At 36.7% G+C, this 27,303-nt stretch overlaps 1 protein-coding gene across 7 annotated transcripts in view; it reads left to right on the top strand.

Annotated features, from left to right (window-relative positions):
• The first annotated feature begins 9,640 nt into the window (after positions 1-9,640).
• Positions 9,641-27,303, top strand: part of LOC109411235 (uncharacterized) — a 61,120-nt gene continuing 43,457 nt past the window's right edge. For 3 of the 7 annotated variants that reach the window (XM_062842295.1, XM_019684747.3, XM_062842294.1), the window contains exon 1: positions 9,641-9,975. The gene's annotated coding sequence lies outside the window, so the exon portion shown is untranslated. Of the gene's footprint in view, positions 10,326-27,303 lie in introns of all 7 variants that reach the window. The other 4 variants (XM_062842292.1, XM_062842290.1, XM_062842293.1 and 1 more) reach the window with 3 other exon arrangements.

Here is a 27,303-nt window from a genome sequence, read left to right as displayed (position 1 = left end):
TTATGTTATAAACTTGCCTGTCATAAGCGGCAAAATAACAAAAATCATAACAAAAAAATGTTTCTGGAAGACCAATTCAATAACATGTTTAGTAAGTTCGATAACAACATAATAACAATGAATTTGGGAAATATTTCAATAACAAATGTTGTTATTTTAAAGTTATTGATAACAATCCAAAAGCAAAATTAGTTATGATATTATGCTAATAACAAAATCAGTAATAATGCTAGGGTCTTGTACTATTTAGGCAGATGTACCTATTTTTGGCACTTGCCGCTGTAACTAAATCAATTTTATACCTAAATGGCACACGATGAGTTACATGAGTCATCAATAAATAACCTCTACATTCGTTACTAATATTTACTCTTTCAGCGGTAATATGGTAAATGATATTACATAATTGAATATTTATTAATAATAACTTATAATACGCTTTTTCGCCAAGGAAAGCATCCCATTAAAACCCACCCAACTTCCAACTCCAGATATCTATGAAGTGGCCCAAGTTCTTGGACATGTTCTGAGTAGATATCTTATCAACAATTCCTCCCCATGCCCGCTGATCGTAAGGACCTGGCCAGGTGTCGAGAGTTCATTAAATGAAATGTTTGTCAAATCCCAGGCAACTTTTCTGGCGCATTAAACATTTCTATCGACAGCCACCCCAGGATGTGTACGGTCGCCTATGCTATGCTATGCTATACTAAATAACACACGATGAGTTACATACAGTATCTGACCCTATACAAAAATTCAAATCAATTGGTTTAAAATTGACATCAAGTGTCCAAAAGAGATACACCTGTCCAAATGGTACAAGGCCCTATAACCTGTATGAATAATAAAACAAGCGTTTAGAGCATTGCTAGTTATTCTATAAAATCAATTGAAAGTTACACAACGCAAAATACCGAATGAGAATATTTCTAATAATACAAGATGTTCAAAACATGGCTTGCTCACTGTGCCCCACCCACAAAAACGATACAAGCGCCTCGGGTGGGGCAGTTGGCCAACTAACAAATTTCTAAATAGACGGCTAAGTTGGTGTACGATTGGAATTATTAGTGTAACGTCTGATACATCCCAATTAGAGGAACTAATTAGATCATACACTCGGTATGTTGTAAACAATGTGCTGTAAAAAAAAATCTCGAATGATGTAGTTTCAATTTCAAAAGTTGTTATTGTTGTGCTTTTGTTTATTGAAAATTTGTACACTCTCAATACTATGATAATAACTAAATTTGTTCCATAACAAAACATATGATCACAATATTATTTTATGAACATAACAAAATAAGATTGTCAAACAAAACATGTTATGGAAAACTAATGCCTTGATAAGTTAATAATAACAAAACAAGATATAAAAACAGATTATGTGATTTGATAGTTATTAGTTTGATATTCCCCTCTGCTCGGATATGACGCCAAAAATCGCACACTGAAATCATGGCTACTATGTTTCACTGCAAAATGCAGTGATGCCCACCGAGTAGTTTAACCATCATGAGTAAAGATTTCGATTTTGGATAAAAATCGATAACTAATTAATGAGACATACTATTTGAATGCAGCCTTCAGCAAAGTTGTAGCTGATAGAGTAACCTAGGAGTAACAAGGATCAACTAACCCTCTAGGTCAGTTGGGGGAAATGCTATGGTCGATTGTATAAAAAAACATCGTTTTGCCATAGTAATTCCCATACAAACTTTGAAGGGCTTGTGCAGTCTCAATTTTCAACCAAATAAGCTGAAATTTTGGGAAAAGGCATAGAATCTGGTTACGAATCGAATAAGCGGTGTGGAGCAAAAACGATTTTTGAACCACGGTTATTAGGTACTGTACGGATGGGCTAGGTTCGGGGTATTGTTACGGGATTAACCTGGGTGTCCAGATTACTCCAACTTCTCCGCTTTCCTTTTCTCCTTTTTTCTACTTTTCCGTGCTTTCGACTTTTTCTATTAACTTTTCCAACTAAACTTTCATCCTACTTTACTTTTCTTCAAAAAACTTTCCTTCTATCAACTTTTCAAACGACTGTTGTCTCTGAAGATTGATTGATTGATTTATCTTTATTTGAGAGACTTTCAGCCCTTGCTGTCTCTGAAGATCACCAGGCTAATGATCCTCCGTTTTGAAGATCGTTGACCCCGAACCATTGGCCATTGACCCGTCGTAAGTGTCGAAGTTCCTCCTCATCATGGCCGCCCATTTCGCCACCCCCATGGCCGCCCATTCGTGCAGCCTGGTGGTGGCCAGCGGAACTACCGTCGTCTTTACATGGGGTAGTGTAGTAATGGCTGCGTTCGTGGGATTATTGGGACGTAACACTTAACCTAACTACAAATGTTTTTTTTTTCAACAAAATTCAACGAATACTACACGCGGCAATCAAATCTCATCAATACTGGACGTTACACTGACACTTGTTACAACCTCCTCCACAGAGCCGGATTTAAGGGGGGGCCAGGGGGGCCAGGGCCCCGGGCCCCCACATTTCAGGGGCCCCCACAAAATCTCACTTCACGAATAAAAATGTGATCAAGTGAAACAAGCAAGAAAAAATAGTGCAAGAAATTTCTCTTGAATGTGTTTTTTATCATAAGAACTTCAAATTACTTCAAATTGACATGTACTGTCAATTGGCAAGGCATATAATATATTATGACATGTTATTTTTTATATTGAAAATATTGTCGCGCTTATCTTTTATTAGAGTCCCGCAGCGGTCGTACGCTCGCAAGGCATACCGCCGCATGACAGTCGCAAGGCAAAACAAAAGAAAAAGTGTTCCCGCTAAACACAAAAGCACGTGGGTTTCGCGAAGTGACAGATGTTTTTGAATGTATTTGTGACGAACGGCAAGAGTAGCTCAGTGGAATGAGTGTTCTTGCTGTCAAACCCCATATAGTGGAATAATTATATACTTTTAAATCTGGTGACGCTGTTATGATTAGTGACTGTCGCGCTGATATCAGAAGCCAGAGGCAGATAATCGCCATATTCTGATTTTTATTGAGAGGCATAATACGACTGCATCATATTCAGTTACTTATGAAATTTAAAAAAAATCTCCAAAACTTTTTTTTAATCAGGTAGTTTTGTAAAATTGCTAAATAGTAAATCCTGTAGAAAATCGCTGCATGAATTCTAAAAAAAAATCCATAACTCTGTAGAATTGAGAATCAAAAAAAAAAAAACTGCTGAATAAATCTGTGAAATTTGTGAAGATTTTTTTTTTTCAATTTTCCACTGTGCTTTTAAAAAGTATGCCAAAAAGGCCTCAATTTCTCCAAGAAAATTGTAAGAATTTTCTACAGAGTTCTTGGAAGAATTTCAAAAATTTATTTTGGAATTACGTACACTTTTTGAAATTCTAGGGTTTAATTTTACAAAGGAACATGCACGCCAATTCATTACGTAGTTAGGGGGCAAGGCCCCATGGAAATCATTGTCATTTAAATATAATCGATGCAGTTCATCAAAATCAGACACACTTACGTGAAAACTAGTACATTTAGCTTAGTATTCTTACTATGTATTTAAATAAAATTTCAGAACTGCTGAAGCAATTTGAAAATTTGATTTATTTCGGCCCGATTTTTTTTAGAAAAGATAGGTAATGATTGAGTTCTTGAGAAATTTTCTTTCTGGATGAAGGGTGTAAATTAGTTTAAGAAAATTCAAAAACTTGAACATTTTTTTCGTAAAATTCGTTTGTGATATCCGTCAAAAATTTTCTAGAAATATTGTATAAAAAATAAGTCATAAATTAAATCGGAAACTTGTCAAAGATTTCCGAAAAAAAACTTCAATAGTTTGTATTAGAGTTTACATTGCTACATCAAGTTTCGCCAGAAGAATGTTGTCAAAAATTCTTCCGGGAGGTCGGCAGGAATTCCATTAGCTCCGGAGCTTATGCTCCGAACTTCAACGAAGAAGTCATGATAGACTAGCAGCAAATTCTTCGAAAACTGCTCCAAGGATTTCACTACAAATTATCTTCGGTGCTTGCGCTACAATTTGTAATTGAAAATTTCGAAGACTTCCGGTTTAAAGTTAACTGCAGATCTCTTCAAATATTTTCGACTAAATTTATTTAATGATGCTGATGCTACGAACACACTCTTGAAAAGTGCGTTTTACTTTTCATAATTTCGAGAACGATATGTACTAGAAATTCAAAACTGGGAGCGGATCTGGTGTGATGGTTAGAACACTGGACTATCACGCCGAGGACCTGGGATCGAATCCCACTCCCGACATACTCGCAAAATGCGAGTTCTTCCTTCGGAAGGGAAGTAAAGCGTGGGTCCCGAGATGAACTAGCCTAGGGCTAAAAATCTCGTTAATACAGATAAAAAAAAAAAATCAAAACTCAACGTTATGTATTAAATGAAGTGGGCACCTGAACGATTTCTTGTTATACTAATTGTCCTAGATTTAAATTCTTCTTCAACGAGATTAGCACTTTTTTAAGAACTATTAATATTTTATCTAAATTTGTGAGCAAAAATTTATTCTCTAAAACAAGGGGCCTCCACAACACTGTGGCCCCGGGCCCCCACATTTGTAAATCCGGCCCTGCTCCTCCAGCACTACTATTCTGAATCCAAGGTCCTTCAGTGTATCGGCAAGCAGGCGGGTGCTTCCGATGAAATCTGCAAATCTACGTAACGAGCTTCCAATCACAAGTCCTCTTACATCGTCAGTTGTATCGGATCGTATTCTCGTGTTGATTCTTCACTGTTTGGGTTTTTAGAGAAATCTCATGGGGTTAGGAAGAAGAATCTCAAAATGTTGTGGGGTTTTTCTATGAGGGTATCAGGGGTTACCAAGGAGTTCAAGTGAAACATCCCGAAACCTCCTGAAGTTTTCATGGAGGCCATTGGAACACAATGAAAGCTCCCTGAAATCCCATGATACCACCTAGAGCCTCTACAAAACCCCTTGGGACACCTCTGAGACCCTCTGAAACCCTTTAAAACCTTGTGATATTCTTAGAATCTCTAATAAAATGTTTTGAAATTCCTTAAAACATCCCAAGGTCTCTCTGAAACTCTTTAAAAAACGTGATGTCTAATTTAACTTATCTGAAACCCTTCAAATCCATATAAAACTTCCCTGAAGCTTCTTGAAACACTCTGAAACGCTAATAAAACCCTTCTGAAATCACCCGAAATCTCTTAAACCATCTGAAACCTCGTGAAACCTCTCAAAACCACCTGAATTCCGCTGAAACCTTACGAAATTCTCTTGAGTAGAATAAACTTAAATCTTCTCTAAAATGCTTTGGAATGCTCATGAAAGCTCCCTGAGATTAATTTTAAACCTCTTTGAAATAACCTGGCATCAAATCGCGACCAATTGCTATAGTGACAAAAATCAAGCCGTTATGATACTGAAACGACAAGTATAATACATATTTTGTAGGGCACTGCATGGAATTCTTTCCTTCTCTCTCACTCTCATAGAAATTTTGTAAACAATGCAGCGCCCTATAGAGCACTGCACACCGCGGTTGCGATGTAATTTTTTTTCAAGTCTTTGACGTTCCATGGCCCTGTTGTTTACGGTTTGAACTTACACAAACTTGATTGAATGGATCACTAAAATAACTAAAACAGTCGCTATGAAATGAACAGATAGTGCCACCGTAGCCTTGTGTGTTTGACTTAACTCGACTGCTATCACTGTGTTACAGTCCATATACGGTGGCGCTTTTGTTTTGATGCGGTGAGTAGCGGAAAAGTTGGTCTCAATGATCCATTCGAAATGTGTAGTTGTACCGCGTGGGAAAGTGCGTTGATTTATGACATGCTGGGTGTATTCTGGGGTAAATTTAAATTATGAGACTCCAATGTAGTTCTAGGGTGTTCCGATGGAATTGCTGGCTGACATTTAGGAATCAGGAAAATTAGCAGTTAGAACTTTGGCGTGATAAAATAACCGGTTCTGTATAAGGTGGGCGGAGTTCTGCTGGGATTAGCACTCAAATCCAGTCGAAAATCTTATGAAGTTCCAAAAGACATGCTGGTATAACTTTGAGGAAAATACGGTGTAAATTTAATTGCGATTACGGTGACAATTTAGTACAAATACTGGAGAAAACCCAATTGTAACTACTCGTCCATTAAATAGAACTCTTGTCGTAAAGAAGTTATTCCTGCAGGAATTCCTTACAAATTTGCTGATGGAATTCTTAAAGAAATGGTTGAAGAACTTTCTCAAGGAAGTCCTGTATGAATTTTATGAGAAACTCATGGTAGAATTGCATACCGACCTCCTGGAATAATTTCATGAGGTATTCTATTGAAAAACTTCTACATGGATTCAGTTGTAAACTCCTGAAAGATCTGATGGTGTTCCAGAATAAACTTACCGAAGAACTGTAAAATAGTTTGCAGACAATCACAGAAGGAATTCCTGGAGAAATTAAAAAAGTTCTTGAAGGAAAATTACATTTTTTTGGTGGAATCCCAGAAAGATTTCGAAGACCCAAGGAAAATTCATGGAGAAATTGCAGAAGAAACTCTTGGAGGAATCTCAAATGGAATACCTAGACAAATCCTGAAGGAATTCCGATCGAAATCCTGGAAGGTAATCCAAAGAGAATCTTGAGATTAGTTGGTGAAACAATCCAGGAAAGAACTTCTAAATCAAACGTGGAAGAAATTCCGGGTTTTCTCAGACAAAATCCTCGAGGAATTCTAGGAGGAACTATGAGGACATCCTGAACAAGTTAATGGAAAAATCCCGGAGAAAGTTCCAGAAGGAATACCAGAAAGATTTTCTGGAGAAATACAGCAGAAATGTGAAAGGAACATCTAGAGGAATCACAAAAGATAAACCTAGAAGAATCGAGTAAAGGGAATCCCAAATATAACTCCTGGAAGAATCCCAGAGGGAGCACCTCGATGAATCTCAGAAAGACCTCCTTGGGATTTCTGGGTGAATCTAAGACAGAATTCCTGGAGAAATCTCAGCAGCAAATGCTAGTTAATCTTAGACAAGAAAATAGATTCTCAGAAGAAATTCGGAGAGAAACCACTGAAGGAATCTTAAGAAAAGCTCCTGGAGAATTCTCAGAAGATGGTATCCTTAACCCGGTCGCGGTCGCGTCATGTACTGAGTACACACACCATGAAAAATTCACGCATGTGGTGCACAACGAATAGAAATACACTAGAACTCCAATGGCGCTGTAGTCACTTTTCTCATTTATTTATTTTAATAACGCTAATTACAATAATTTACTATTCTTTAGTGACCATCTTGAAGAGGACCTTTTGTTTTGGTAAACAAATTTAACTTGACACTTCTAGTACCGCTGCTGACGCTGTAAAGGCGTGGCAAACTAGATGTTAGTCACAGGAACAGTCGCGACATTGGACTTCTGTGGCTAGTTATTCTACTGCACAACGTGAGAGCGGTGTCACTGCAGGTAGTCAAAGACGCGACTGCTCGAGGGTTAACATAATGAATCCCAGAAGGAATTCATTGAGTAATTCCAGAAGAAGCTCTTGGAGGAAGTCAAAAAGGTACTCTTTATTAATCATAGAAGTAAACCCTGAGGACTCGCAGAAATAACTCCGTAAATAACCCGTGAAGGAACCCCTGGAAGAAGCCTCAGAAACTCGAAAGGAGGAAATCCATGAAGAATCCCAGCAGGGACTCCTGAAATAATCTCAGAAGGAACTAAATGAATTCCAGGGAGATATTCTCGGAGGAATGCTAGTAAGAATTCCTGGAGGAGGAACCCAAGCAGCACACAAGTCACAAAGAAGTGTCGACAGCGCAGGTTTTTGGTTGTACAGGAGCTACATTCATGTAATTCTAGCTCAAAGGCAGAATAACTTGAAAATAACTCGTGTCCAACCAAAAACCTACGCTGTCAACACTTCTTTGTGATTTGTGCGCCGCTTGGGAAGGGTCTCCATGGGTATTTTGTAAAGAATTTCTTGAGAATTCCTTGAGAAATCCCCTTGAGAAACTCCTGGAACAATTTTTGGATCAAATGCTTGGGGAAAATCCTGGAAGAAAATGCTCGAAGAAACCTGGGATTTATCAAGTTCTTTCTGAAATTCATCGATCAGTACATTTAAAGGAACTTCTTTTGGGATTCCTTTTCTAGGATTCCTCCTTTAGAGATTACTTTAGGAGTTCTTTTTAAGATCCCTCTAGATTTTTCTATTTGGGTTCCTCCCAAAGTGCCTTCTGCGATTGCTGCGGGTTTTTTTTTTCAAAGTTCCTTCTGTGAATCCTCAGGAAATTCTTCTTCCATCTTCTGTCAAAGACTAAAAAAAATCCTTAGCAACCGCTGCATGCAGCGTCTTATTCTTCATTACATCAACAAGGCTAGCCATGAAAATTTTTGACACTTCTCAGATCATTTTGACAGACCACACACATGCACGAAAAAGACATATCATATTTTTTACTTCATCGATCTGGTTGCCGTTCTTTTCATGCTCATGTTGCATCTGTCAATATGACCTGAGAGTTGTCAGTCATTTTGAGGTTAGGTTCGTTGGTGTAATAAAGAATAGTGCGGAGATACAAACCCGACTTTAAGGGTGTTTCAGCGATCCCCTATAAGAGCTTCAGGGAGCTTCGAAGGAGATATCTGGAAACCATCCTGAAACCCTCTGAAGTCGTCTTGGAACCCTTTCGAAAACCCTTGCAAAAACCATGAGACAACCTGAAGCTCATACGAAATCCCTGAAACTACCCTGAGACGCCCCTGAGACCCCATGAAACCCCCTTAAAACTTCTGAAACTCCTTCATGCCCCTACAGAATCTCCAAAAATCCCGATTCCCTCATGGAAACCCATCAAAACATCCTGAAACCCTCTTAAAACTTCTGAAACTACTTGAAACCTTATGAAAACATTTGAAACGTCCAAAAATCACTTGTGATTCCCCTGAAACCTTTAAACGTTTATCAGCCCCAAGAGCTATTACAAAACCCCTTGAAGCTCCCTTAAAGCTCGTGAAACACCCTGAAAATCTCTATGAACCCTTCTAAAAACACCCGAAATCCTTAAAATTCACTCAGCCTCAAATGGTACCACACAATGACATTCATTTCAAATTAACTTTTGATTCGCTGTAAGCCGAAATGATGGCATTTTTCAACATGCAATTAGTGGACGCCACCAAACATTCACTATTGTTCGGATTTGATGTTTCTAATCCAATTCCGCAAATTCACATGCGCGTTACATCTAAGTCAACAATAATTATTCAATCGTCGTGATGCACCTCACCTTCACTCTCGTGCACCTAATTCCATACTCCACTCATCCACTTTGGCTCACACACATTTCGTCGCCGGGGGGATCTCCCACGAAACTCCCTCCTCAACTCGGCTTCCTTTTCTCATTACTCTCTCGCACCATTTCAACTCACTCTCGCACTCCTTTTCCTCCAAGGCGTGTGTTTTTTTTTTCTGTTGTTTATTTTTATTCCGTCATTATTACGTTATTAATTTTCGCTCACGCCGCCACCGCCGCACCGCCAACTTCGATCGCTCGTCACCGAGGCAACGCGTCTCCGAAGCCAACTTTGCCGTTGCTCAAATTGCAACATCAGAGCAACCATCGGCGCGGTGCGATCGCTGCAAACGAACGACGCCGGCGAGAGTGGAGATGTGTGGATGGAGTGTCGCGCGCGCGATCGAGTCTCCTAGCATAAGCGTTGCTTTGAGTTTTAATTTTTCTCCAGCTGGCGATCAGTTTTTCTCAGACATCAGTGCATATCAGTAGACCGCTCAAGACGGACATACACCCCGGAGTTGCTTACTTGGACTTGGACAGATTTAATTTTTTGTACTCGCAAGGACCTGTACCGCAGAGAGTTCGACTTTTGTTCAGTGCGTTCTGTTCTTTACGTCGTGTCTCGCAAGAACCGTTTCGACGCGTGCGTGTTTGGTGAAGACGATTTTTGTGCAAGCTGAAATTGTACGGATTAGTTGAATTTCTTGTGTGTGTTTTTGTGCTTTTTGGAAGGGTTTCCATTACATTTGACGAGTGACAGAGAGTGCCAATGCGAAAGCCAGATCCCCCCAAATCAATAGTGGTATTTTTCACCAGCGCCTACTGGGACACTGAAAAATAATTCCAACTTTATTGAACGCTTGATAAATGAAAAAATCGAAAAAGAATGAGTAGAGTGTGAAGACTTTGTTCAACTGTTTTGAAATGCGAAACAAAGTAGTTTTGGAAGCAAAAGTGCGTACCGACCTTGGAAATTCATTTCTCGAGAAAACGAAAACTCTTGATAAAAATTTCCTCGAAAATTTCTCTTGCTGGTAGTTTATGCTCTGTTTAGTGCTGTTTTTTTCTCTTTTTCGTATCACTTCGCATCACATCACCCACGCTTCCCTTCGCGTTTCGCAAGTGCTACTACACTGGAAAATTGTCTTTCTTCTTTTTCATCTTTCTGGGCTGGGCTACAAATGAGCTGAATTCGGTGGCGAAGAAAAGTCTCGGTGGTTAAACCAAATACACTAAGTGGATACATGTTGCTAATTAATCGCCCGCACACTTTCAATCGCTCCGCCGGTCGGTTTGATGCGTCTCAAGAAAGTGACGGAAACTATAAAAAGGAGAAAATTGAAGCAAAAAAATGCAGTGAAAAGTGGAAAATAAAAATCGACGGTGGAATATGAGCTTCAAGCAAGGCGGAGGACGAGCGCCGCCCTTCGAGCATGTGGAACTGGTGTGTGGGAGACGTTGTTGGATGGAAATTTGAACTCGAGAGAACTCCTCGCGCACGCACGTTTGGACTGGTGGTGTGTTGGACTTTTTTTTCATGGAAAAGTGATTTTGTGTTTGCTGCGATCGGTCACAGTTGGCTGCGTTAGGCTGCTGTTAAACGGAGGAGGCGAGGGAGTGAAAATCACTTTATCGTGATATGTGGTTGCTTTGATTTGACAGGTTGAAGGCAGACGGTCATAGAGACTCACAGTCAGTGTTGGTATTGGAGGCTTTCTATGAAATATGGCGGTTTGAAATTGATAGCGGAAGCTGCCGTGCACAGGTTTGGAACATGTTCAACACGTTTGCACCTGCGTAGTGAACATGAAGTGTTTGGAACATGTTTTATGTTTGTTTTCCAGGTAACATTTCAAACAAAGCTAAGTGAAATATTTGTTCGAAAATCCCATTAACCTTTCTGGCACTGTTGTTCAAAGACAAACGAAAAACATTCAAACATCGCTCTAGTATAGAAAAACTTTAATTATTTGAGGTGCACATAAAATTTCAAATCTAAAGTAACTGAAGATGCATTGGACCGAAAACAGTTTGTTTTCCAAGACTCCTTTTGTATTCTAGGTGATACACACCATCTCAATCAGAACAACACTTATTACAGTAGCCATTTCCAATATACGGAGTAGCTTTAGATATTCAACCATGTTTACTGAACCATCTCAAAGACCGGTAGAGATGGTTGGACATTGTTCAGAAATTCCCATGGTTCAGAGCATCCCAAAAAATTGAGATTTTTTCAACCAGACAAACTTCCATGGAGTTTTGTGTTACATTGTAAATATTACCCCAACTTAGTTTAACTATCTTTTACTAGCTTTCTCAGTCTAGGGACATTAAAAACGACTTGCCTTGTATAGGCCGACGTTTCGGCCTTGTTTATTTGACCTTTTTCAAGGCAAAAACTGTCTGTCGTTTTTCGTTACAGGCCGAAACGTCGGGCAATACAAAACAAGTAGTTTTGAATGTCCCTAGACTGAGAAAGCCAGTAAAAATAATCAATACTATTTCAGTTGAAAATAACATTGATTGTACTTTGGCGTAATAGAGCATCATGAGATCTCATCGGCCTCATATTGATGGCCTACATTCAGGTCATTTCGGGCAATGATTAACTAGGAAACTAAAACTGAGAATATATCCGAGAAACCTTCTATATTCATTATTATTTCACGATTTCAAGAAAATTCTCCAGGATTATCTCCAGAAATTCCTTTGAATATTCTTTCAGGATTTATAAAAAAAAAAAACAATAGAAAATTTTTACAGAAAATTGTTGCAGAAATTTTTAGAATGATTTGAGCAAGAATTCCCCCAAACATTTCTCTAATTGCCCCTTCAGAACGCATCCCTATCCATGTACTTCTTTGATTTTTTTTCTAGGAATTCCTCCAGAGATTATTTCAGAAATTATTCCCAGCCGTTTTTCATGGGACTTATTCAAGGAACTTCTCAAACTATTTATCTTGAAACTTGCCCACAGGTTTTTCAGAAATTCCTTCCAAAATGATTGTTTTTCTGGGGATTGTTTAGGGATTTAATAGGAAATTTCTTCAAGGATTGTTACATAAGTTCATGCTTGTTTTCATTCCTTCGTGCATTTTTTCAAATATTTCCTAAGAAATATTTGCAGAATCATTCCAGAAGTTTTTCTTTGAGATTTTTCCAAAAATTCTTTCCGAGATTTCTCAAGAAATTTTTCTAAGAATTTCTCCAAGAATTCCTCCAATTATTTTCCAAAATGATGCAATTCCAGGAGAAACTTTTTCACAAAGATTCAGAGATTTTGTCATTATTCTGACTGTTCTTCCAAGGTTTATCCAAAAGTTCCTTCGGATATTCATTATTATTATTGTTGTTATCTTTATTAAACAGATTTGCAGCCCTAGTCTGGCTCATCTCTGCTTCGGGTATTTTTTTTTTCAGTTATTGCTTTGGATTTATTCAGGGTTTCCTTCAGATTTTTTTTTCCAAAGATTCTCTCAACAATTTCAGCATCAATTACTCAAACATCTATTGTTAAGGATTTTTCAAAGAATTTTTCAAGGTTGTTTTTTACACAGCGGAGATTCTTCAGTTCTTCCCCGTATTGTTCCAAAGATTCCTTCAAGAGCTTATTTTGTTTATTTGTTCAGGGGTTCTCTAGCAAACTTCTCCAGCTAGTAGTGTATGGATTTTTATGTACGTATAAGATTTTTTTCTGAGAATCCTGTAAGAAGATTCCTTCAGGAGTTCTTCAGAAATTTTTAGACCGATTTTTCAAAAAATTTACCAGTACCTTGTCTTTGCAGTTCCTCCACAAGTTTGTAATGCTTATTTTTCGATAATTAAGAGTGTTTCGTCAGGTTTTTTCTCTAGTTATTATCCTTGGAATTCATCCTGGAATTACTCCTTAGATACACTCCCGTTCAAAAGTTTGGGGTCACCCCCTCAAAAACATGTCATTTTTTTAGACCCATATCTCCGCCAATTTACATCCGATTTCAAAACCCTAGGTTTCATTCAAAAGATAATAAGTCAAAGAAACTTTAAACATGATTTAAAAGAAACTTTTTCAAAAAAAAAATTGTATGTAATCTTGACCCAAAGTTGCCAAATTTTCTAAAAAATGAATATAAACTTACGGCAGTGTCGCTGGAAGTTGGGTCGACCAAATTTTAAGATGAGAGCGGTAATATGACCCATTTTCTATTAGCTTTCAACTGATTTTTACAGAACTTAGCTAAAAAATCTAGAAAAAAAGTTATTAAGTAAATTAATCCTTGATGTCATCGACCAAAAGTTTGGGATCACCCCTCAATATGATGTTTCGGCCAAAAGTTTGGGGTCACTTTCGTAAAACATGAAAAAGTGATTTGGTGATATCTTCGTCATCTATAGTTCAATTTTAATTATGTTTGGCTCATTTCAAAGATAATTAACTCAATTTACGTTTGATGTCTTTAACTTAACGTATTTAACGATTTTTGTAAATAAAAATGTTATGTAAAGTTAGCACATTTTACCACGCTTCAAAAAATGAGGCAACTTTACGTTAAGTTTTAGTATGTAAATTTCAACAAATATGTGTGGTTCAATGTCTATGCAGTAAGTATCATTCATTTTGTTTCAAATAAGCCAAGAAGAATTAAAATTGAATTAAAGATGACAAAGATATCAACAAATCACTTTTCCATGTTTTACGATAGCGACCCCAAACTTTTGGCCGATACATCATTTTGAGGGGTGACCCCAAACTTTTGGTCGATGACATCAAGGATTAATTTACCTAATAACTTTTTTTCTAGATTTTTTAGCTAAGTTCTGTAAAAAGCAGTTGAAAGCTAATAGAAAATGGGTCATATTACCGCTCTCATCTTGAAATTTGGTCGACTCAACTGCCAGCGACACTGCCGTGAGTTTATATTCATTTTTTAGAAAATTTGGCAACTTTGGGTTAAGTTTACATACAATTTTTTTTTGAAAAAGTTTCTTTTAAATCATGTTCTAAGTTTCTTTGACTTATTATCTTTTGAATGAAACCTATGGTTTTGAAATCGGACGCAAATTGGCGGAGATATGGGCATAAAAAAATACATGTTTTTGAGGGGGTGACCCCAAACTTTTGAACAGGAGTGTACCTTCATAATTGTTTCAGGAATTTTCATCCAGGAACTAATCCAGAAAATTTGCAAGAATTTCTTCTATAAGTTTCCTAAGGTACCTCCAGGAGTTTTTTGGAAGATTTTTCGAGACAATCTTCTAGAGATTGCTTAGAAATTTCTTAAGGGATATCTTAAACAATTTTTCAGTATTTTTTTTTTTGCAATTTCAGAAAAAAATACAGAAATCCCTGGAGGTATATGTGAACATATTCTGCAAGTATCTTTAAAGACATTCCATGAAATATTTCTGAAGGAACCGGAGGAGTAATTTCCAAAAAAAATCCATGTGGAGAATCACCGATGGAATTACTCCCTTTTTGGAGAAACCCTGGAAAGAACTTCTGAAGAAATCTTTGTTGAATTTGTACAGGTTTTTTAGAAGAGTTTTTGAAATACTCCGTGAATGAATTTTCAAAGAAATTCCTTGCTGATATTCCTGAAGAAATCCCTAAAACTCCGGAGAAGTATAAGAGTATCTCCTCAAAATAAATTTCTTTAGGAATCCCAGCAGGAACTTCTGAAAGAACCCCTTTTTGAATTTCTGAAGAAATTTTCAATAGAAACCCCAGAGAAATTTTAGTAAATACTTTTGGATGAATCTCTTGAGGCATATCTGATGAAATCACAGATAAATTCTTGAAGGAAACTCCTGGAGAAATTTCTGGGGACTTTGGGGGAATTCCTGGAAAAAATATGAGGAATTTTAAGCATAAATCTTTAAATATAAAAAAAGGAAATAAATAGAATAATAATCAAGAAATCCCTTAATAAAACTAATGGAGGATTTTCTGTAAGTTTTCTCGGAGTAGTCTGTGGATGAATTTCTAAAAAAAATAATAATAAAGTAAACGCATAGCTAAGCATCTGCAAAGATGCCTAGAAGAAATTCTCGAAAGGCGACATCCACAAATTACCTAACGCTCTAGAGAGAGGCATGGGGGAGTATGCCAAGTGTTAAAGCCGATACAAACATTTTTCATTCAAAAAAGCATTACGGGGGTCAAAAAATGTAGATTCGTAAATGTAGGGTTTCGTAATATTTGAATGCTGCTTAATGCATGGGAATGCTGGATAAATTTCTGGCGAAATACATGGAGGAATATCTGGAGGCAGTCCTGCAACCTAGTGCTGGAATCTTTGGAGTAACTGAAGGTTATAATGCAAGATTTTTTGTAAGTATTACTGCAGGATTTTCTGGTCGAATCCCTGAAGTAATTCTTAAACACATTCATGCGGGGATTTTCAAAGAATGTCCTATTAAAAATCCTGAACAAATCTCTGGTGGACTGACTAAAGTAATACCTGAACAAATATCTTAATTTATTTTTAGAAACTTTTCTGAAGAAACTAATGGAAGATTGTATGAAAAAATCTTCAAATCTTGTAGAAAGTTCTAAAGCAACTCCTGGAGAAGTTTCCAATGTTTTTTTTTTCAAACGAAACGCTCGAAAAAAAATCTGTAATAATTTCTGGTGGAGTTTGAGTACCAACTCATAGAAATCTACCCAATATAATTATTGGAGAAATTTCTTGAAAAATTTTCTTAAGAAAGCCCTGGATAGAAATGAATTTCTGTAAAAAAAAACACCAGAGGAGTTTCTGAAAGAAAGCACGTGGGTGCCGTTTGAAACTTGCACACTACATCATAAGCGGCTATGTTGTCCTTCCATTTCCATTGCCCACGTACGTGGGTGAGTATCGAGACAATGAAGAATTGCATAACTGCCTATGATGTAGCGCGTAAGCTACGACCGACCAACACGTGCTGCATATAACAACCGAGAGTAATCGGGGGAAGATGTCCTCATCCTGCTTTCGTTGCCTAAAACTGCAACTAAATTAAGTTTTATCATTATATGGTCTTCTACAAAGTTGTTCATTAGAGTATCAACTACTATTCTTTCAATTCTGAGCCAAATCGAACTAGCCAAACCGGCGTGCTGCATGAGAGACTGGAGGTCATTCAATTTCCCATATATTTGGACTGAATACCCCATACAAACCTTCAACTCATTTGCGCTAGCTCAGTTTTCAATCGTTTGAGCTGAATTTTTCACAGATTGTTCTACCGTGTGCAGCATAGCTGTCCCAAGTGTCCCATGTTCCAAAGCAGTAAACTGAGAAAAACGCGTTTTAAGTTTCAGCCTTGTTTGTTTCTCTATGGACAAGTGTAATAAAAACACAAAGTCATCCATCAGCATAGCGTATTTATCATTGAAGTATGAACAAAAAGTTTTAACAACATCCCAGCCAACAAATTGGTTCACATTATTCAACTACAACTCTGCTAAGTGAACCCCTACTCGATTAAAAGAGATCGTTCAAAATGCATAGATTTGCTCTATTCGGACAAATCTGGAGGCCATATACGTGCATTTTGCGAAAACCATTCTGTGATAAACAACTTCAGATGAATTGATCAGGCGTAATATGTAACTTCGATTATAACTATGTTTGGAGACCAATATGACTTCTTTTTTACAAACAACAAAAAAATAAAAACAAAAACAAATCGATTTTCGAGTCTTGATATTTCGACCAGTAGCTCTGCATCCAGATACTTTACCACTGAACCGTTCATTTAACGTTGTAGAGCGCAGAATTTTAGCAAATATAAACTTACTATGGATTAGCAGTGGCCACTTAGTACAAGCGATAAAATCGAAATCATATCAACACCAAACCGAACCGACTTTGTGCTAATAGCGCTGACGACGGGAGCTGATGACGATCTCCGGGAAAAAAAAAAAACCTTACCTAATATCGACAATAATGAAGTTGCACAATATAGCCAGCACGGACGTGGATCAACATTGAAGTGAACTTAATACCCAGGTAGGAAATTATTTGGATTATCACCTGAAATCGCTTCGATTTCAGTTTCAAGTCTTTGCAAACACCAAAATAAATATTCACTTTCTTTGCCACCGCAATCAGATTCCCCCTGTATAACTTCAGATTATCAAATATGAACTAATAAACAATCCAACATTATAGGTTACAATATAATCGCAACAGCAACAGATGAGATTATATTAGAATGATTATTTGAAGTTACATAATTGCCCAACTAAAGTTGATGTTATACAAGATGAAAGACATAATCGGATGAAATTGCATGTTTCGTAAACGATTTCAATGAATTTGTTATTGCATCTTTTATAATTTCAATTTGATCTGCACTCAAAAACGATTTGAAATTAACATCCTTATGTGATCTCTGGTTTGCTGGGATTCAATTTACTTTGATTTTTTAAAGAAAAAATCTGATGGGACTGTAATGCCGATAAATCTAAAAATTTTCGGGATTTTCTCGGCATAAACTGTCCCATGTCATGTGAGACGTTCAGCATAAGCTGTCCCGTGTTGCAATTCTCATCAGAAGCTGTCCTATGTTTAATTTTACAAATTATATCAGGATTTCCGGAGAATGTTCAGGATATCCTCAGAGATGCTCAGATTTTTTATGCGTATAAATTGCACATGGGATAGCTTTTAAGCAAAAATAAATGAACATGGGACAGTTTATGCTGCAAAATGGAACAGGGGACAATTTATGAAGACAAAACTGAACATGGGACAAATTGACTTGATGTTATTTTCATGGAGTTTCTAAGAATGGCTATGCTAACCGTTACGTTAACAATAAAATTAAAATTACAAATTACAATTACAAAGTATACTAACCGAGAGTAGATTCTGGAAGTATACGCAAAAATATACCTTTTGATGATAAAAAGTCATAATCGTTAAAAAGTTTGGGACAACTATGCTGCACACGGCAGTGTTCTTTTCATCCAAAGGCACGATTCTAGAGGGTGCCCCGTGGAATTTTTCGACAGTTTTGTAATTGTGCCAGTCTAATGCACATGCGAGTGAGAATTTATTTAATATCTTTTTTGTCGATTGTCGAAATGTGTATATGCTCTACAACATTCCCATACAAACTTATTTTGCTCTTGGGCCACCATTACATCATCACAGAAATGGCTAAAAATTTGACAGGACTCTAGTTTTGCACCAAGGATTGTAATGAACATATGAGAGCTTTGAATTTTCAACATGTTTGAAATCTGAACTGTCGTACCGGAACACTAGTAACCAAGCATAACACAGTAGAATCCATGAACCTCAAACAAGATACTATTATGAAAACCCATGTTAGTCAATCTACCATGGAGTTTGCAGCCTCATTAGCGATTCTAGTCATTATTGGCAAGTGTAACACATTTAACAGTACTTTCGGATTTTGAAACAGTCTGATCCTTTCAAACTACCATGGAGCAACAGTCGTACTCGGTACGTCTACCACTCCATTAAATCCACATTCAAATGTTAACAAATGGTTATATCTATCTATCTATATATATAAAAATGAGTTTAAAATTCCTTTGAGGCAACAAAACTCACGAACGGCAGAACCGATGAGGATGACTCTTGCATGGTTAGATTCGTATTCATGGTGGTTGTGTTTATATGTGGAAAAAGAAACGAATATCCACTTAAAAGAAGAGTATTTGTAAAACTACTGAAATTGTTATGAGCGGGGAAAAATTCAAAACAATCGCAATAAAACCAATCTAGAGTGCGGTGCCAAAATGACCCAAACAAACACAACCAAAGTGGCAGTACAACGTCTGCCGGGACAGCTAGTTATTGATATTTTGAAGTAACCAAAAATACAGTTTTTGAAGGAATGTATTTATTACACGTTTCCAAACACTGGTCAATAGCTGGCCTCATTTGCCAAACTAACAAACGAACAGCCGTAACTCCAACAGTGGCAATAAAATTTAAAAAAAAGTAACTGCAGCAGCAACAAGTAGCCGCGTTGACGAGGACTAGGGGTGTGAGCCAGTCAGCCAGCACAGTTGTGGCGGTATAAAAGAAAGTGAAATTCCGTGCCATCAATTTACAAATGAAGTAAAACAGAATGATGGTGCGGCGGCCACGCCGGTTCGGTGCAACAGCAGCAGCGCAGTGCGCCGTCCGCGGAGAGTACGGTATTATATCATCGAAGGAGGCTCCCGTGAACGTGATCTTTTCCTCTCTGTTTCCTTACGCCATCCGTTGTATTCGTCACTACTGGCAACGACGATGCAATCGCCTTACGGTGGTGGCTCTAAAAATGTCGCATAATTAAATCATTATACATGAGCTAGCTACACTAATGCTTACATGGCTTGTTAGGTTGGGATCAGTTTTTTTCAAGTATTGCAACAAGTGCAAAAGAAGATCTTTTGCTTTTAGCTATTTTGAATTTGTATCCCCACGTAAAACTTGCGCTCATCTTGTAGTCAGGGGAAACGGGGTAAAAAGTGCTATCGTTTCTTATATGTATGTACAACGTACATAATGGAACATTCATTCTATAATTTTTATGAACTGAAAATTTTACTAGAAAACACATTCCTAAAGTAAAGTTATGTAGTTTACTATACAATTGATTTCTTTTTTTGACATCTTTGAGCAAATCTTGGTTGCACAATTTCCTTTTCGCATATTTTTAACTGACAAGAGGTTTTCACCAATAAAGTACTGTGATTCAGGGGTATGTCTGGGAATTTAAAGAAACATAAATTCATACATACAGGGGATGGCCAAAATGTTTGGGATAGGCAACTTTTTTTCTCCCACAAAAAAAATCAACATGCTGTAACTTTTCATAGAGTGCATCAAAAAATCTCAAATTTTGACTGTTTGTCAACCTACTATATGTGCATCATTGGTACAAATTTGAGCTCGATTGATTAATATTTCGCAAAGTTAGAGCTGTTCGCGTAAAACACTATTTTTTAGACAACTAATTTTTGAACTGTCATATCTCGGAAACCAGTGAACCGAATTGAATGAATTTTTTAACGTTTATCAACAATACATTGATACTTAATACGACGTTATAAAATGTAATATTTTCTCACGACGAATTAAGTTATTCCGGGTTGAAATTTTTTACCCATATAGAGGAAAATAAGTCAAATTTACAATACCACACAAAAATTATTGAATGTGTTCTTTCTTCAATCTAAATAGGTTCTAATATATCTGATTAGAGATAATTTGAGAACAGAAGTGGAAAATCTTTGGATATCAACACGGAAATTTAATGACATTGATGTAAAAAAATTACATTTTTTCGAGAAAAATCCAAAAAGTGTCAATCTATGAAAACTTTTTTCAACGTTTAAAACGTACCTATGTTTTAATAGTTTGTGAAGCATTTACATATTGTTAGTGTACGCTCAAAATTTTATTCAATTCGGTTCACTGGTTTCCAAGATATGACAGCTCAAAAATGAGTTGTCTGAAAAATAGTGTTTTACGCGAACAGTTCTAACTTTGCGAAATATTAATCAATCGAGCCCAAATTTGTACAAATGATGCACATATAGTAGGTTGACAAACAGTCAAAATTTGAGATTTTTTGATGCGCTCTATTAAAAGTTATAGCATGTTGAACTTTTTTGCGAGAGAAAAAAAAGTTGCCTATCCCAAACATTTTGGCCATCCCCTGTATGTCTGTTTCCATTGAATACAAGAGTGACGCTTTGGACAGTTGCATCAACTGAAACGACGCTTCCAAGAATGACATACTTTTTTTAATGGTCAATCTCCCGGAATGCGATTTGAATATCTGAAAAGCGCTTTTGCACGACTTTCGTCTGAGATTACTCCAGGTATTATTCCTGGATTTTATAGAAGTTTTTTCCCGAATCCGTTTAGAAAATCTAGGAAATTTTAAAGAATCATTTCTGTTAGGTTTTCCCGAAAAGTTTATTCCGAGGTTCCTCTAAGGTGATCTCCTGATCTCGTACCTTTGGTATTCGAAGAGAATTTTTCAAAGGAAGAGATTCTTACCGTTTTTAAATTATTTATGAATTTGAGAATTCCTTTAGTAGTTCCACCAGAAATCGTAATTCATTGAAAAAATCAATCTGTGTTTTATCCAAGCCATCCTCTTGAAATCCCTACAAGAGTTGGTTTTGTGATTCATAAAGATTTTCCTTCCAAAATTCCTACAGCCTACAGGAGTTTCTCGGATGCTCCACAATTTCCTATGGAAATCGTTCAAGACTTGTTCCTCTCAAAATTCTTTCTGATAAAGCATTGTCCAGTTAGAATCCGGACGCAGATAATCACTTATATCTCTGAGGTGGAATAACAAACAGAAAAGGTGAAGCCCTCAAAACAAAGATAACACAGCGTAACAAAAATTAACTTTTTGTCTGTCTCAAGAGCAAACTTATGTGTCTCCGACAGATTTTGGGCCGCTGAATCCGAATCCGGGCTCAGATTTACTCTAACACGTCACAATTTTGAGCTATACCTCAATATATAGGGCAAAATATGCAATTATGGGCTTTTTTGACTGCAAGCCATTAAGCAAGGAAATATTTTTTTTAAGCAATCAAAAGGTTAATTGGTCAATTAACATCTAAATGAACGACTCATGCAAAATATTCCGTTTTACCAAATCGAATTTGATAGTTTTAAGCGATTTATGTTAGGTACGATATTTGCCATACAAGTCACCCTCCAAAAGTTGCATGCAAGTTTTCATACTAACGTAAAATGCTTATATCTATCAAATTTGATTAGGTAGAACGAAATATTTTGCATGAGTCGTTAATTTAAATGTTAATTGACCAATTAACCTTTTGATTGCTTAAAAAAAATATTTCCAGCCTTAATGGCTTGCAGTCCAAAAAGCCCAAAATCGCATATTTTGCCCTATAAATTGAGGTATAGCTCAAAATTGTGACGTTTTAGAGCAAATCTGAGCCCGGATTCATATTCAGCGGCCCAAAATCTGTCGGAGACACATAAGTTTGCTCTTGAGGCAAAAAAATGTTGCGCTGTGTAATTTACTGTAGTTTCATGGAAAAATATCATTAAAAATATTTAATTTAATTTTTAATATATTTTCTCATTTTTTCCGTGATTACTTTCTTAAAAATCTGCACAATGGTAGTAAATTTTAACATCAACCCCTTCGGCGGATTTGTTTAACAATCAGGTCATCTCTGTAGTGTCCTGAGACCCTCTACCAATCTGATTAGGATTCCAAAGAAACTTTGCCAAATATTTCTTTTCTTGTGAAATTAAGGGCTATTCAGTGACTTCCAAAGAAGCGAAATTTGAGTGTTTTTTTCGTTAATAAACACTATCCAACAGTGATGACACCACTACACATCTCAGGCTGTCGTGATAGCTCACCAAATTAGCTCAAACCTCTACAGATCCCTTGTGTGCATTTTTGAAAAGCAGCACGCGATTCTTGAAGTTATCATCTTTGTACACATTTGGTGTCAAAATCGTAATGTGAGTAAACGATGTCCAGAGCTCGAACTTCCTGGCAAATCTTGGAATTCCAAGCAGATTTATACATGAACATAAACTTCAATCTTCCTTGGGCACTTCCTCATGGCATGATTAACAACATCTGTGCACATCACACATAATGGTTATGGAGACATTAACATTTTTCGCGACTGTCGTACCTGACCACGCTTAATTTTCAGCGTGTTTGTGCAAGATTTTTTTCCTTCACTTGTCTTCAATCTGAAATAACTTTTCACTCGTAGCAAGAAAATCGATGAAATTTTCACCATCAATAGAGGACTTGTTTATGATCAGACTGCTGTAAAAAATATATGATTATGATCATTGAGAGCGTCACAATAAATTATCCTTTGCGTCCGGATTCTAACTGGACAATGCTTTATTCCTGCAGGAGTACCATCTAGGCACAGACAAGCAGACGTAACACTTGCGAAATTTCCATCGACCACGCTTTTAACGATCATTTTAAATTTTCATAGTTGTGGCTCTCAGAGGCGCGCGCATCGTTTTTCTATGCGTTTGGCGTTTCACGCTAGCGCCTTTTTTTTCTTTATTTACGAGATTTTTAACTCTAGGCAAGTTCATCTCGGGGAAAGCGCCTTCTGTTGACGATATTGCACAACATAGTGATTCGTGCAACTTTTCCACCAGGTGATGGTAGTGTGAACTGGGCGATGGATTTCCATGAAAATCGTTCAAGGTGTTACGTCTGTTTGACTTTGACTGTGATCTAGGGTTCCCCTATTTTAAACTGAAAGTTCCCTCTAGCTTTCTTCAAAGAGTTTCTTTTGGTATTTTTTTGGTATCCCAGGAGTTGTTTCTGGGATTCCTCCAGAGATTTTTTTCGGATTCCTTCAGGATTTTCTTTCTGGATTCTTCTGGGATTCCTCGAGGATTTCTTTCTAGGATTTATCCAGGATTTTTTCCCGGAATTACTCCAGGAACTTTTACCGGCATCCCTTCATTCACTCCATCCAGGATTCCTCCAGGATCTCTTACAATTCCGCTCGATTGGTTGATCTTTCACGAAGTTAGAACCGTTCTGATAAAACATTATTTTTAGGCAACTAATTTTTGAATTGTCATATCTCGGAAAGTAGCGAGTTGAATGTAATTTTCAACGTTCATCAACAATATACTGGATACAACGTTATAAAATGTAATATTTCCTCATGACGAATAAAGTTATACCGGTTTAAAATTTTCACCCACACGCAGACAAATTAGGCATGTCTTTAACAAAAAAAACCATGATTGAATTTCAAACTGAGCATTTACTCATTCCAAAGTTATATTTCCTTGTTCTTACTCAGAGTTTATCGATCACAACAACCAATTCCCATCATTCAATATAACGTTAAAAACTTCATTTGTTTCAATAAAACGGGGATCATAAACATTGCCCAGAAGCACTCACACATCTTTAAAATTCTTACCTCAACATCATCACAACGAGGAAAGTGTATCAAATCCATCACCCTAACATCCAAGTGCAGTTTTGGCCGTAATGGATAATGCGCAGGTACTCAAGACAGCATCCAAAAAAAGTTGATCAGTTTCGCCTTTTTGCCTTTTTTATTCGTTTTACTTTCCAACCGCTTGCCGACTGTCTAAAAATAGATTTACGATCTGCAGCAGGAACCGCCGTCACCAATACAATTACAATCCGGCTTTGTTAGTGGTAAAAATGCAATCGTTGAAAACAATCCGTTATTTTATGTTGAAACTACCAAATCTCTGTTTGTTCTAATAAAACGGTCATACATTTTGTCAAAAAAAAAAAATATTTGTATTATCAAACAATGGATCAGTTCAGTTTAAACTAGAAATAAGTTTGTCGCTATTCTAAACTGAAAAATCGGTTGATATGAACTAAAATTTGTTTGTATTTACCATTTATTTTTCTGTGTGCATATTGAGGAAAATAAGTCAAATTTACAATACCACACAAAACATACTAGATGTGTTCTTCCTTTTATCCAAAAAGGCCCTAATATTTTTTTATTAGAGATAGGGTATTGGTTCCCTTATTTAGCATGTGGCTCCCATTTTCATCACACAAAAAAAACAAAGGATTGAAGCGTTGTTTGTTTTGTTCCATATTTTTGTAGTTTTGTAAGAAGTAAGCACGCATGAAAACAAATAGAACGGAATCATTCGGTGTCGTATTCCCTTGTTTTCGAATAGGATGAATATGGGAGCGTGAGATTGCTGTTGGCACACAAACCCTATCTTGAGAACAGAAGTAGAAAATCTTTGGATATTAAAAACTAAAAGTTAATGACATTCATGTAAAAAAATATCATTTTTTCAACGTTCAAAAAGTACTAACGTTTCAATAATTATTGTAGCATTAATATTTTGTTTATAAACGTTTAAAATTCCATTCAATTCGGTTCACTGGTTTTCGAGATATGATAGTTCAAAAATTAGTTAACCCAAACAAGTGACAGTTTTCTTAACTGTCCGTTTAAGGGTCCCGTGATTTCGGGTAAAATTGATCACTTTTAACAGTTTTTGGCGTCTATTTTTTTAATAGTTATCGATATGGTCAAACTCAATGCTATAAAACAAGTACGACCACGGTTCTCATCAGTCAACGAGGTTGAAACTTTTTCTGCAAATCATTTTTATGCAATAAAAAATCAATATTTTTGTTTTCGGGGTGAAATTGATCAGTAAATGAAATATCTTTGTATATACCAAAAATATGGTTTTCTCCTGAATCAACCACCCCAGAATGCGAAAAGCTGATCAAAATATTTACAAATTTTCTAATTTTTTAATTATTCAAGTTTAAAGTGTAATAAATCCAAAGAAAACGCCTGAGAGTATGCAAATTCCATACTAAATAAATGATTACTTCCGGAAAAGTGCAATTTTATGCAGAATGTTATAAATACTCAACTTTTTGATGATGAAATCGTGCTTAGCAAATACTTGGTGGCTAAAAACATCCATTCCAATATTCATTACATGTGCGATACAGCCACGGTAACGAAAGTTTAGAAGTGTCTTTGAAATTCGCCTAACATGCAATTTCGGAAAATATTGAATGTAATACAGAAATATGTGACTAATTGACTGTAAAGCATGTAAACTCATCATTCAATAACCCTTCAGCCAGATGATGGTCATTTTCTGCAAATTGGTTTAAGGCGAAACTGGAAGCATTTCCTCATTTTTGTTTTTGATTTTTCATTAAATAACGAAGCAATATTTTCAAAATCGGTTTTCGTACACATGTAGAGTATGGATCAAGGTATTTTCTGAATTTTTTTGAGGTGGAAAATGTTTTCCATTTTTGCAGAAACCATTTTTTGTGAAATTTTGTTCCAAAATGGTTTCTGCAAAAACGAAAAACATTTTCCACCACAAAAAAATTCAGAAGATTCCTTGATCCATACTCTATATGTGTACGAAAACCGATTTTGAAAATATTGCTTCGTTATTTAATAAAAAATCAAAAACCAAAAAGTGAGGAAATGCTTCCAGTTTCGCCAAATAAAAATTACCCTCACGTCCATCAATTTCACCCGAAATCACGGTACTTTTAAGGGACTCCAGTTAGCCGAGTAGTTAAGGCTATGTATCGCCAATCCGGAGACGACAGGTTCGATTCCAGTTCCGGTCTAGAAAATTTTCTCGACTCCCTGGACCTATGTCCAATGGTACACCTACTATTGTATCATTGAATTTGCCAGCAGCAATGTACAAATTCATGCAATGGCAAGCAAAGAAAGACCTTCAATGAATAACCGTGGAAGTGCTCTAAGAATTCTTAGTTGAAGAGGGGCAGGCCAAGTTTCTTTGCGAACGTCGAGCCATATAGTTTAAAAAAGATTAATTCGCAATTTGATTAGTTTTCCGTGCTAAAGTGCTGTAATTCGTCATTATTTTCCTGTCTTGATCGTACTAAGTTGTCCGAAAAAGACAACAATTTCGTCGTAGGAATGATGTATTTTGTTCAAAGACGATCTTAGCAGGCTGTACGCGTCAGCGACTGCGCGTTTTAAAGCCGTCTGGTCAGCGTTGTTTTGAATATGGCCACAATATCGGTCATAATCAATAAATTTGTCATAATCAATAACTTTGTCAGCTTTTCCGTGTTATTTACGTGTGCTTTGGACGAAAACGCTGCTGGATGTCCTGGAGACGTCAAAGGAAGTCAAACATTTCGTCTCCGGAGTATCGGGATTCCTATAATTTGCTCGTTCCTGCATATTGTTTCGATTTTTGATACTTCCTCAAAACCCTTGAGCAAACGTATACTGTGGCATTTACCCTGATTACCTCATTATGAAATGGATGAAAAGAAAAAAAAACACAAGAGTTCGTGATTTATAGCCAAAGGATTCATCTCGAAACCAGCGGCTTTACTTCCTTCATGTTTTAATGCGTTTTGTCGGGATTGGATGGATCAATTTCTCAGACATATACTTTAATCATCACACCAAGTTCGCTCAATGATGAACTCTTCTTATCGAGTGAGTGAAGGACCTGCATATGGTTGCTCAAATTCGTTAGA

The sequence above is a fragment of the Aedes albopictus genome, chromosome 3, assembly GCF_035046485.1.
Source record: "Aedes albopictus strain Foshan chromosome 3, AalbF5, whole genome shotgun sequence".
Classification (NCBI taxonomy): domain Eukaryota; kingdom Metazoa; phylum Arthropoda; class Insecta; order Diptera; family Culicidae; genus Aedes; species Aedes albopictus.
Note: the sequence above shows the minus strand (reverse complement) of the source record. Positions and strands in the feature narration are given on the sequence as shown.